Raw genomic sequence first — 10,705 nt, 5'->3', positions numbered from 1 at the left:
GAAAATCCACATCCCCCCCCATTTTTCCCTGGGAAATAGAAAACCTGATACCTGCTGATAAGGCCAAATCTTTCTTTTAGCTAGAGAAAATTCCTTCTGTAAAAGAATTTAAATACATAATGAATACAAAAAGAAAGTACAAAAAGTATTCAAAGAAGAAATTCTAAAATACTGGGGAAAACATTTGTTAAGGAGAGACTTTCATACTTGGCCAAGTGGATGTAAAACTCCATCAGTTTGACTTTACACAACCAAGAAGGTTTTCAAATTTATTACATCAGCATAAATAAATGCAAAACTTTTTTCATCTGAAATATTATGAAAACAAAATTGTCTCCCTTTCTAAGGGAAATTAAGAAAAAAATAACAACTATAACATACAAATCTCATGACATATAATTAAATTCAACTATGTTAGTAAACATAACATTTCTCAATCACTTCTGCAATAATGGGCTCTGACATTATTAACATGGAATTATGATTTATTTGATTAATATTGTTTTTATTTATTTTTCTCAAAGCAGAATATATCACTATGAAAAAAGCTTGATTCAGTTTTTATATCTATTATTTAGTTGGAATCAAATTCAGAAAAAAAGTATTTAAATGCTCACTTACTTTTTCTGTACTAGTTTATAAAGGCTCTTATAACATTGACATCGCTGGCTTAGAAACGGAATTTAAAGGCCTGTTTTTTGGGAATTGGCTTATAGGTGTAGATATATGCATTATAAAGGGTCAAGATGGACAGCAGGGGTTAAATGGATTTCTAAAGAACTTGGGAGACATGCACACAGCTTCTCATGGCCCTGAAAGCAGGGCCGTGCAGGCTGTCTAGAACAACAAGACCAATGGATAGACACAGCCTGAGAATGAAGCGGGGCATAACACGAGATCAGAGCCTTCAAGGCAGACAGGTTGTCTAATGCAACAAGGACACACAGCTTGGGAACCAAAGAAGTAAGTACCATACTGCTCACATAACACAACATAAGTGACACAGTATTGATGGCTATGTGGTAGAGTTTCTGCCTAATGTATGGGAGATCTGTGTTTGTCCTGGCTGCATCAAGTAGGGGTGAGTGAAGGGACAGGGAAAACATGTTTATGAGCCTGGATAGCTCAGTTGGCAGAGCATCAGACTTTTAATCTGAGGGTCCAGGGTTCAAATCCCTGTTCAGGTGTTAGTTGTTGCTTTTGGAGATCGGACTAGATGGCCCACTGAGGTCCCTCCCTTCAGAATCTATGAATTTATGACACCAGCAACAAGGCCTCAAAAAGCAGGGGAAGGAGCTAAGTGCCAGTTCTGGGGGAACGGACCAAATTAGGGGAAGGCTTCTTGGACATGTGACCACAAAGAGACAACCAACCACAAACAGCCATAAATTAGGAGTCATCAAGGGGGAAGGAGAATATAAGAGCAGAGACTTGAGATTAACAAAGGGTCCTTCCCTTTGCCTCATCCCTCCTTGTTTTGCTCCCTGAGAGGGGTCCCCATCCCCATCTCTGTCCCCAGGGAAGGGTCCCCGAGGCCACTATGGACCAAGGGCATACCAGTAGTCCATATCATGCACCCCACTGGAGGGGGGCTGTGGGCCTCGACATCCCACCTCCGGACTGCTGACACCTGAGAGAGAGAGCCTCAGAGTGGAGCCTGCGTCCTGACCAGATATACTTGGACTCTGGTGACAGTCCTAGGACTGGTAGATATAGAATTGTTTGATTGTTTGTATTGGGTTTTTTTTTAATTCTTACTCTGTATCAATAAATTTGCCTATGATCAACTGGCAGGTGTTGTGGTCTGAGGGTTGTGCCTGCTCGGAATAAATGTATAGGTGCTGGGTCCAAATCCAGTGTCAACAGACATCACCAGAGTATCTGGTCACCTTCCTGTACTATAACTATCACCTGGTGTATAAGTTTGCTCTGTTCTCATCCTCTGTTTAAGAGGACAATTGTGTGTACAGTGCACATCACATTTTGGTTTTGGTAGGAGTTTGTTTTATTTTGCAGAAATCATTTACTTGTTTAGAATGTACCTGCTACTATGTGCCTGCGTTAAAGGTCGCAAAGCTGAAGAACTCTTATTTGTACTTGGGGTGAAAGGTAGCCTTATATACCTTAGTTCCTGACAAAAGTCATTACATAGTCCCTCTATGAGAAAGCTCTGTATCCTGTGCAAGCAAGTTTTTCCTTATTGCAGGCAGTTCCATTTTGCCTGAGGAACAGAATTGCTAACCGTGACCTGCAAAATACAGCTTTAGGTTATTGCCTGGGTCCAGACCTGGGTCCAGATCATCAAGTTGCTGGAATTGAGGTCTTAAATTTGACTCAGTATTCCAATGAGTATTCTATTCTGGGAAGATTATGTAGAAAGTGGTGAACAGTTTTAATATGCTTGTCATTTTCTAATAAAATGCCTTTCAGTGTTTTGCATTATGGCCTTGTTATACCTTACACTGTGAGTTGCACATATGCTGATTAATTTTAGGGCTAGCTTGAATTTGAAGCAGCCATACATTCAGGCCAGGAGGGGCCTGGAGGACTGAAAGGTAAGATTTCCACCCATTCCCATTCTGGGTTTTGCCTCTGAGCCCTGACCTATGAGGCTCCCCTGTTTTTCCCCCGCCCTCAGGACTCTCCCCTGCCTCCCACTATCCCCAGGGCATTACTTACCTGTGGCTACCTGCACTGCCTTTCCCAGGGGAGCAGGCAGGGAAGGTTTAATCTGCCTTCCTCCCTGCCACTGCTGCTACACTGCTACTCTTTTGACCCAAAGAGCAACATCAGTGAAGGTGGTGGCTGAGCAGGCAGGTTAACCCTTTTCCTACCTGCCTTCTGCATTAGGCAGCTCAGGCAGCCACAAGTAAGTGGGGGGGAGAGCAAGAGGGGACAGTGCGTGTGGATCAGAGGTGCTGGGAAGTGTGTGTGGGGGGAAGTAGGCTTGATCTAGGCTGGCAGGGGAGGGGACAGGTGGGGTAGCCTAGAGTAGCTACACGTTAGTGTACCATTAGTTGGGTAACATGGAACAGAAATAATCCTTCTGGAGGGGCATAACTTTGAGTTACATAATTAGTGCTTAAAACTAATTTCAGGTATCGCTGTGCAGACAGTCCAGGTGTTAAGAGCACTAGGAGCCACCCAAAATTAACCTCTAACAAGGCCCTTAGTTGGAGTTTCCTACAGGTTTCGGTCCCACGGGTTCTGCACTGCTGTAGTCCAGATAGGAAGTGAAAAAGGAATAGGTAATGGAGGCCCATCCACCATCTCCTAGAACAATGCAGAGAGGGATGAGGCAGTGCTGAGTACCAGAGGGTAGGTAGAGGGGGATGCTGAGTGCTCACCCTACATACGCTGATATTTATGCATATTAATGCAATGAAATTTAATGTGCTTGAGGTTGAGCAAATGCAAAAGGATTTTGCTGAATCCTTACAATATGAATTGGGTCATAGACTGTGTTCAGCAACCATGCTTATGTAAAATACAAATAATAACATTTAATACACCAACATATAATCAGCAATAATACCTAACTGATCCTGTAGGAATATAGGCAGCAGCACAAGAATTCAGTATTAATTTCTGAGGAAAGGAATAACACAATGACTACCTCAGAAAAAGCATAGGGGAAGATTGAACCACTGGCCTACTGAAATTCTGGTTGCTATCCCTTCAGAAGTATTCACAGGCTTTAGTGATGATTGCTACTATATGAGCATAAATCAGCTATCCTGGCATATAAACAGATGCACGCATAGGTTCTACCAAACATCCAGCCAAATGGACAATTTTAATTTATGGCTAGTCATCCATAAAAAGGTCCATCAGTAGAAGCTTCAAAGGATATATGGTTAATGCTATTTCACAGACCATATTCTACCTATGTTGCAATGACCATCTTGCCAACAGCCAGTCATTCAAAAATAATCACTGTTTAGAACAAATGCCAGAATCCCAATCAGTAATCCAAATAAAAGACACTTCTGAGAAAAATTCCTTAGTGTCAAATTTCTAACATTGTACATTTAAAGGCAAATGTTCAAAATCTAGTAGCTCAGCGATGGAATACTTTTGAATGTCTGTTATGACTGCAACTGCAAGTTCAAACTGTGAACACATGAAAGTGAAAAATTATACAGCTGGCATTTATTTTTGCCTGTTAGTTGTAGTGGGGATTTATAGGTCAAAGTCAACACTCAACTCTTTAAAGTCCTAAGTTCTTACTTAATAAACCATTTCATTCTTTGTGCTGAGCTTCTTTGCTTAAACACAAGGATTTTTCTGGTAGGGCATTGAAAATTAGCATCACAGAATCATAGAATAATAGAATCATAGAATTTTAGGGTTGGAAGGGACCTCAGGAGGTCATCTAGTCCAAGATCATGCTCAAAGCTACTTCCCCAAGTATATGATCCCAGCCAACACTTTGTCTAGCTGGGTCTTAAAAACCTCCAGGGATGGAGATTCCACAGCCTCACCAGGTAACCTGTTTCAGTGCTTTACTACCCTCCTGATGAGAAAGTTTTTCCTAATATCTAACCTAAACTTCACTTGCTGCAACTTGAGACCTTTGCTTTTTGTTCTGTCACCTGCCACCACTGAGAACAGGCTAGCTCCATCCTCTCTGGAACTATCCATCAGGTAGTTGAAAGCTACTTTTAAATCCCCTCTCAGTCTTCTCTTATCCAGACTAAATAAACCCAGTAGTTCCCTTATCCTTTTCTCATAAGTCATGTGTCCGGCCCCTAACCATTTTTATTGCCTTCTGTTGGACTCTCTCCAATTTGTCCACATCCTTTCTGTGGTGGAGGGCTCAAAATTGGAACCAGCACTCCAGATGTGGCCTTATCAGAGCTGAATTGAGGGGAATAATCATTTCCCTTGGTTTGCTGACAATGTGCCTTCTAATGCAGCCCAGTATGCCTTTAGCCTTCTTCACAACAACGGCACACTGTTGGCTTTTATTCAGCTTATTGTTCATTGTAACCCCCAGGTTGTTTTCTGCAAAGATGCTTCTTAGACAGAAAGTACCCAGTGCTTGTAGCAGTGCATGGAACTGTTTTGTCCTAAGTGCAGGACTTTGCACTTCTCCTTATTGAATATCATGACATTTATTTTGGTCCAGTCCAATTTGTCTAGGGGTCTTTGAATCCATGCCCTACTCTCCAGTGAGTCTACTTCCCCCAGCTTGGTGTCATCTGCAGACTTGCTGAGGGTGCACTCCATCCCTTCATCCAAATCACTGATGAAGATATTGAACAAAACCAGCCTGACTCATTCTCTCAGGAAGTCTGCTGTTTGCTTGGATCCCAGATCTGAGATGTCACTGAGGGGTTACTGAGACTCATCCTACCCTCTGACCACTACCCATGCTGTTCATCCATATGGGCACCGATAATACTGCCAGGTTTACCCTGAGCAGATCAAAAGTGACTACAAGGCTCTGTGTGCAAGGGTGAGGGGGGCAGGGGCTCAGGTGGTGTTCTTCTTGATCCTTCCTGTCAAGAGAAAGGGCCCAGGTAGGAGTGGATACATCCTACAGACCAATGCACGGCTGCATAGATGATGTCGCCTGCAGGGCTTTGGCCACATCAGTCACGGAATGTTGTTTCAAGGAGAAAGATTGCTAGGAAGAGATGGGATCTACGTGATGAAAAGAGAGAAGACCATCTTTGCAGACAGATGCAATCCCTGGGGTACTTCCACTTGATGCTGACTGCCCACTTGTTATTGTGCCATTGATTACTATCCTTTGAGTCCAACAATCCAGCCAGTTTTCTATCTATCTTAGCAGTGGCAGCAGCTGTGGCACTGTGGCATTCTCCAGCCATTTCTTTGGGTCTCTTAATGCACAACATTTTTCTTTCTGCTCCTCTTTCCAAGTAGACCTTCCCTGGCAAACTTCCCTGTAAGATGACCTGTATGCTGCTCCTTGGTCCCGAAAAGTTCCTTTTTCCCTGCTAACCTGCTTCCTTTGACTAAGCTTATAGTGAAGGAAGGTGAGAGGAAAACTCCCTCTCACTCTGGTCTCTAGTTAAACAAGGGGCAAAACTGCTATTTTAGCTACTTACACTAAATATGTGTAGGTTAGTCACTCTTAATTAAAGAAAGAACATACCTTAAAGGCTCCCCTTCAAAGAGGGGGGTGGCAAACTGACTTGCAAACTTCCCTGTTCGCTCTTCCTGTTCAGTCAGTCCTCGGTTGCTTTGGGTAGTCTCCTTTTATATTTTCCTGGGCCTGGATTAGTTCCACCCCCTTGTTAGGGCTTTTGTCAGACACAGGAAGCAATCACTGAGCAATCACTCAACTGGTAAAACACACAGCTGCTCAAAGCACATATCCAAAAACACACAGCCTGCCAACCCCCCCCCCCCCCCAAAAAAACCACCTAGGAAACCAAACCAAAGCATTAATTTTTCTCAAAACTTGGCCCTGAAGAGAATGTATTATATATGATTGTATGGAGCTACACTGCCAACCTCTTTCTTTTCTTCTCAGGTGTTTGGAGAGTGAAGAGAAATAGTACAACAAGAATGTTACTTTGAAGCAGAATGGAAAATTTGTTTGCTATGTTGTTTTAGTTTATGTGTTACCTAAATAAGTAGGCTTTCTTTATTATGATTATTATTTTTGCTTTTTTATTATTCTGTAACTTAGATTGGGGATATAAAACCCTCTCTATACATCTCTTATGCATAACTGTTTTGTTTGTAATTTTACATGGATTGAAAAGAAATCAACCCTCCATGTTTCTAAGCATGTTTACTTAATTTTCACATGAAACAGTGGTAATTTTAGAAGTAGGCATTGGTGTCTTGCTGCTTATAGTCTAATGGCCACTATTTAAAAAATGTGTCCTTTCTTAATTATGTAGATATATATAGATATATATAGATATATATTACTTTCAGTCAAAAATAGTTCTTTTGATTAATTTTAGGCAAACAATGACATTTTTCATGTGACAGTACAGCTAAGGTAAGACAAATAAGGCATTTATCTCAAAAAGATGTCACATTTGTCCCAGCAGAAAATGCAGTCACTAGATGTCCATGTCCATTGGAATAAGAAGTACTAAGAACGTGTCCCAGGTGTCATTAACCCACTATATTTTGAGGTGTTTGTCGAACATCATGCATGTTTTGTTCGAGTTTGTTTTACTGATGTGGCATGTGTAGTCTCTGCATATGGGTAGGATCAAGCTGTATTTAGCCTTATCATTATTATGTCTGCATGAAGTGTGGCATTTGATATAAATGCAATTTTGATGTATCTTTATGTTTTAGCTAAGACTGTTTAATAGGGCAATTAGAGGTAATCACTGGGTGTGTCTATATGTGCATTAATGCACCTTTTCTCATGCACATTAAATTTAGTATCTTCAGGCACTTTTACACATGCTCCGGGGGCCAAGAGCTACTGTAATTAAAGTCCCACAGCATCTCATGTATCAGCATCTCCATACTTAAAAATGGTGGTGGGGGTTCTTGAACTAAAGCTCATTAATTGAGCTTTAGCTCAAGTGCCCCCTGCCACCATTTTTAAGCATGGGGATACCGATACACAAGATGCAGGAGGGTGCTGGTGCATGGTAATTACCATGCTCTAGCAAACTCAGTTAATTGAATCTGTAATTATAGCACTTTGGAGCAGCCTCTCTGCTCATGTACAGGTACTCTCCAATGTGACGTACTAAATTAATGTGGACAGAAAGGAAGGTGTTTAGGGTGGACAGAATTTTTAGCTTTGGTAAGTGTGTGCATGGAGAGACTGATAATATTTGACGGTTGACTGGTTCCTTCAGCTTCATCAGGTATGACGTTGGAATGTTGTATGGTATTGGTGTTGTTTCTCTGATTTCATAGATTTCCTAGACATTAGGGCTGGAAGGGACCTTGTGAGATCATTGGGCCCAGCCCCCTGCCTAGAAGGGGTTTAGTGGCTGGGAAAGTTGGAGGAACTATAATTATCCTTAACCATGAAGACTACATAAAAGAAGCTAACAGACAATTCTCTGACACCACCTACTATGAAAAACTAGAGGAAGATCCAATTCCCATTTTCATCATAAAACTCAAAGCCACCATCACATCATTACCATCGGAACCAACAGAAAAACTACAAAACTTGATCCCTCCACTACCCAGTCCAGGGCCTTTTTACATGCTCCCTAAAATCCACAACAAAGAAACCCAGGCAGACCTATAATATCCAACCACTGAACCCTAACTGAGAAGATATCAGGTTTCATCGAATCCATCCTGAAACCTCTTGTCACCCAAAGACTGAATTTTGTCCAAGACACAACAGATTTTCTATGAAAACTTAAAAACATAGATCACCTTCCCAGAAATACCCTCCTAGCCACCATGGATGTTACCAGCTTATATACCAACATCCCATAGCAGGATGACATCCAAGCCTGCCTTACATATCTACAAGAGCAAGATTACAACTCAGAGTACAGACCTAAAGATATTACTGAACTTATACACTTCATCCTTAGACACAACAACTTCAGTTTCAATAACCAACACTTCCTCCAGAACATGGGCACAGTTATGGGAACCAAAATGGCCCCACATATGCCAACTTTTTCATGGCCCACCTGGAAGAAGAATTCCTCAAGAACTGCACCATCAAACCTGTGATACACCTAAGATATATAGATGACATTGTCATCATTTAGACTGAAAACCTTCAGTCTCCAATTGATTTCCATCACAAATTCAATAACCATCACCCCTCCATCAGACTCTCTCTTGAATACTCCAGCAACAACATTTCCTTTTTAGATACTATGATCACTATCCAGAATGGTAAAACAAACCACCATATGCAAGAAACCCATGGACCAACATACATATCTACACAGAACCAGCAATCATCCTAAACACATCAAGGAAGCTGTAATATACAGCCAAGACCTCAGATACTACCACATTTGCATTGAGGAGAATACCCGCGACCATCACCTCACTAATCTCAAAAGGGTTTTCACACAACAAGGACAGTCCTCCAGAGAGATAGATCATACTTTTGAAAGAGCCACCTGGATACCACGTGAAGAAATGCTGTAGTGCAAAAAGAAAATCCTCATGAATCGCACATGATTAGTTATGACAGACCATCCTTCCCTAGAAACTACATGAAAAATCCTCAAACAATTGCAACGTATACTAAAAGAAGATCACATTTTTAAAGAGATCTTTCCAGAACCACCCATTCCAGCCTCAAAACCAGCACTGAACCTTGCCAACCTCATCACCAGAAGCAGACTTCCTATGGCCCAAAGCACACCAAATGGATCCATTCCAGACCATGTTGTGACAAAAAATTAAAACCTGCAAACACATCTCCACCACTCCCACAATAACTACACTCCACAACACAACCATCACCATTTCTGGATCTTACACCTGCACCTCCAGAAATGTAATATATCTCATCCACGGAACTAAATGCCCTGATGGAAAATACATTGGAAAAACCAAACAACTGCGTACCAGAAAGAACGCACACTGAAAATCTATCAAAGACAAATATACCCAATTAGCTGCAGGTACACACTTCTCACAAGAAAACCACTCTCTCTACAATCTCTCAGTTTTAATCCTAAAAGTGAATTTACATAACACTTTTCATAGGTGAGCCTATGAACTTCACTTCATAAATCTACTGGATACAAAAAATCATGGATTAAGTATAGACATTGTATTGATGGCATATTATAATCTGCCTAACATCTGGATAACCCCAGGTAGTCTGTCTATATTTTCCCAGCTACCGTCTTCTAACATTCACCCTTACACCCCACCTGTTTCACATCTATTCTCTTCCACCCTTCTGATCCTCACTACCACACATTTGCATTTTCACAGACCTGCATTTTGCATTTTGGCTTCTGTTCTACCCAGGAGAGCACACAATTCACCAGCAGACTCTCTATATGCCTGAAAGAGGGTGCTTACGCACAAAAGCTTGCAAAGAACATTTTTTCCAACTATTTAGTTGGTCTAATAAAAGATATCACATCTACCCAAAGAACCTTTTCTGCCTATGTCCTTAGACCAACACAGCTACAACCAACAACCCTTTCTGACAATAAAACACACAGAAAAAGAAAGTCTTCCCTCACCTAGATCCCTCACCTGCTAAACTGCAAGACCAGAATGCCTAGGGATTTGCTGGTTCTCTTGTGTTGTGTAGTTGTCCACAAACATATCACACATACATAAATAAATTTTCAAAATAAATGAATTTGGGTTCTATATTTTAACTCCATAATTGATGAGGGAAACATGAGCTTCAAGGACAAATAATTCCCTTAAAAATGTCTCTGATAAATGATGAAAAAAGGAACAACTCTAAGTAGATAAAAGAAGAAGAGGCAAAGTTTCAGGAAAATATAAGGCCTTGTCTAGAGTGCAAACTTACCATATGCGGCTTTGTACTCTCCAAAATGCCATCCTACTCTACTTGGGCTCCTTCGTGAACTTCAAGCAATGTATCAACATATTCACAGTGCTGCAAGCAATCTAATTACCAGGAAGGTAAGCTATTTGACAATAAGCAATAAGCAATGAATGCCAGTAGCATTACTGAGGTGGGGGGGAGGGGAGGAAGTGAGTGACTGGGGCAGCAGCTCTGGGTGCCTCCTTTTGGGTACAAAAGCAGCTACCCCTACCGGTGGGATCT

The 10,705-nt window shown here is 41.4% G+C and overlaps 1 non-coding gene across 1 annotated transcript; it reads left to right on the top strand.

Annotated features, from left to right (window-relative positions):
• Window positions 1-1,114: 1,114 nt before the first annotated feature.
• On the top strand, window positions 1,115-1,187 carry TRNAK-UUU. The gene has a single exon. It is a non-coding gene; the product is annotated as a tRNA-Lys (tRNA).
• Window positions 1,188-10,705: the final 9,518 nt, after the last annotated feature.

This window comes from Alligator sinensis, unplaced genomic scaffold (genome assembly GCF_000455745.1).
Source record: "Alligator sinensis unplaced genomic scaffold, ASM45574v1 scaffold308_2, whole genome shotgun sequence".
In the NCBI taxonomy this organism is placed as follows: domain Eukaryota; kingdom Metazoa; phylum Chordata; order Crocodylia; family Alligatoridae; genus Alligator; species Alligator sinensis.
Note: the sequence above shows the minus strand (reverse complement) of the source record. Positions and strands in the feature narration are given on the sequence as shown.